This window comes from Diadema setosum, chromosome 6 (genome assembly GCF_964275005.1).
Source record: "Diadema setosum chromosome 6, eeDiaSeto1, whole genome shotgun sequence".
Taxonomy (NCBI): domain Eukaryota; kingdom Metazoa; phylum Echinodermata; class Echinoidea; order Diadematoida; family Diadematidae; genus Diadema; species Diadema setosum.
Window position 1 is genome coordinate 924,188 of NC_092690.1, and position 3,503 is coordinate 927,690.

Consider the following 3,503-nt stretch of genomic DNA (forward strand, 5'->3'; position numbering starts at 1 on the left):
TATCCTTGATCATCCATGGAAAAAGAAATAAAAGCTTGCTTAAGAGATGCGTAAGACACAACTGAAAAAAAAAATAAAATATTTGACTCCGAGAACGAACTACCTGATTTTCACGCGGCACACCGTCTCCTGTAGTCTTTCATTGATTTTTTTTTTTTTTTTTTGCATAAATTTTCGGAATTATACAAATTCAGTCGTTGTTGAGATAACGGACCGAGTGGTTAATACAGCATGCTCTGAACTAAAGACTGAATTACAGTACAGAAGGAGAAGAAGGAGAAGAAGATGAAAAAGAATAAGACAAGAAGAAAAAGTTGACGAAAGAAAATCAAGAAGATGAAGAAGATGAAAAAAAAATAATTTAATAGAATAAAAAGAGTATGACGAGGATACAGGAGAGGAAGAAAAAAAAACTCTTTGTGTGCTGTAAGTGTCAAATGATAGAGAAATTCCCTATGGTGTTGTACACACTGTACAAAATCCCTGGAACATCCATCTTAAACTGTCTCATGCCATTTTACCACAGGACTGATCTCTTGATCAGTGGAGCTTACATGTATTGGTCAATAGATGGCGCTAACCAAGTTTTGTGAGCAGACTCTTCGTGATGTGCGCCGAATGCAGTCCAGAAGTTGTAGCTTCGGTTTCGAGTAGCGTGGTGTTTTTGCTGGTGGTATACTTGTGCTGTGTTAACTCTAATAATTAACGCAAAGTATCTCAGTGATGATATCAATAATCGGTGAAAAGTAAATCTGGGATAAGACTATAATATGACCACGCCGCCACAAACTCATACTTATGTTTAACACACTCGCAATAGATGAAAGAGGCTACTAAATATCATTTCACCCAACTGATGCGCAGGGATGACGCTATAAGTATAAAGAATATTGAAGCGATTTAGAGAGATATTTATAGAGAGAGAGAGGGAGTTAGAAAAAAAAAAAACCGATTTCTATCATAACCAGAGTCAGAAACCTTTTGCATGCCGTTAATTACTCACAGTTCGTGTTATTTTGTTTCTATCTTGTAAATATAATTTTCTAATCAAACAGTGGGATATTTTGTGTATTTGAAAATAATTAAAACTCTTCTTTTTAATAAATTAATGGATGTGGCTTCCCACTAACACAATGATATCGAGACAGCAAAGACGTGACTTGCTCGCCACAGAGTGACACACAGTCCTTGTAAATCAGTTGCATTCCAATATATGTACGTCTACCAGTGATGTACCTTTTTTTTCATGACGTCACACGTGAGTCAGCCAAGTCAGCCAGACGATTTCAAGCTCGAATGAGCAACAAGAGGGAGAGAGAGGGAGAGGGAAAGAGAGGATTATAACAGCGAAGAGAACAAAACAACAACAGCAAGAGCTGAAAAGAAAAGGCTATTCATCAGAAACACTGCGTAACAAAAGCATGAGAGCCGTTATTTTCTCGCCGCACGTAAGGGTCTGTGTATAAACCGGGAATGCAATTGAGCTCTGTGCGTTGAATGGCTGGATGCAAGCACATAGGACCGTATGCATTGTACACAGACTCTCTGATTTCCGCGCGCAACAACACGAACACAGGACCTAGTATGCGATAACACTTTCTCATTCAGCATCCTAGAAGTAGTGTGTATTTCCTGGAGGACATTCCTACGATATTTCATCCTCAGCACAGTGCTACAGACAGGAACCAAGATGGTAGTTTGGATAACGCTTTTAACGGCTTTACTACCCCTCCTAGCAGGTAAAGAAAGCAAGGTTTAATGTGTAGAGATGACGTACCTACATGTGTATCTCGACCCAATTTGAGCCTTGAATGTGATATGTATGGATCTGTTGTTTGAACTAAAAGCTGTATATACGTGCACGTATTCACCGAAAGGGAAACATATGATCACAATTATATATTGTATAATACCACAAAATACGAGTAAAGTTATGTATTCACCAAGTTCCATAATACATTGTCATGGTACATGTTGGATGTAGCAACTTACATCCAGGATTGCGGAAAATTGATACACGATGAGAAGAAACAGCGTGACATCCGTCGAAAAATGCGGAATGTTTTCAATGACCATAATGCATGAATGAAAAGCCCTCGTTGCGCTGCTTTGCGTTGTTATATTGATTGGTAGCAAATCCAAATCAGATAATGCTTGGATTTTTTTAGCCGTTTGGCTTCTGACTAAAATCAAGAATTGAACAAGAGAAATCCACTGAACATAGAGGAGAAGAACAGCGAGAGGCGGAGTACAATTCTAGCTGTATTTTAACTGGTAAACATGGGACTATATTGCTATGTATGAAAGACCGTGTATCATCATCACTGATCAATACATCCCCACGTCGGTGTTTTCATGTTGTGCTATCGCATCGTTTGGAGAACCCTGTACTACACGATTATATCACAAACAACAGTCATTCGTTATCGTTTGATTCAATCCGACCAACTCTGAGCATATAACAAGTATACAATATGTTGTACGTATATACACCGCAGTATGTGTGGTTGACAGGAATGTGTTGGAAGGCATGATGTAATTGAAGGGGTCGGTGCAATATAGTGCTAACCCACACTGTAATTTGTCAAAATTGAGTTACATGCGTTTTTATAATCTTTATCCTTCATTCTAACTTCCTTGAAAATATAATATTTGAATTCAACCAATAAGATGGTAAGAAATGCATGTATTCATGTTTTATTAATGTACAATGTATGTAGTATAATGTCCTTTCCAAAGATTCAACAGCGATTATCTCAAAATGACTATTGTGTGGGTTAACACCACAAAAATGTATATTGCACCGACCCCTTCAATTCAACCCGATATACACTTTACTCAATATGTCACCGTAAAAAAAGCTCCGAACATATTTATCAACACTCATAAGACCCTCAAACACTGGATGAATGTAGGCCTACAGCTACATTAGCTGTACCAAGTTACACTACACGATTGAAGTAGAGGAAGATTATCCTGAAGAAGAAGAAGTTAAAAAAAAAGGATTCACGGTGGCCAGACTTTCACTCATCACTGTGCGATATTATTTCATGGTTGTCGAGTCGAAATAAATGATAATGCTCCACCCCCTGCACATAAAAAGGAGGAAGAAAAAGAAAAGAGAGAAGAGGGAATATAATAGCGACAGAAAAAGGCTATAAGTACAAACTACACTTCGATTTCCAGGACAACTCTTAAATTCATGGCCGTCTGTATCAAGCTGTGCATCAGATTTCGGCATTCCGGGTCAATGACGTTTTAGGAGTCAAAGGTCATAGAATCCTACACAAAGGATCACCGTCTGACATTAAAGGAATTTAACAACCTCGCACGTTGATGCAAATGGGGGAGAGAGATTCGTCATAGAGTGAACTTTTCTAGAGGATTAACCACAATAATGTCGACTGCAGTCCTTGCTGCAAGAAACCAAGGCAAAACTGTTCTATTTTTGAAGCTGATACTGATTGCAAGACTCACTAAATGCAGGTTAAACCCCAGACACA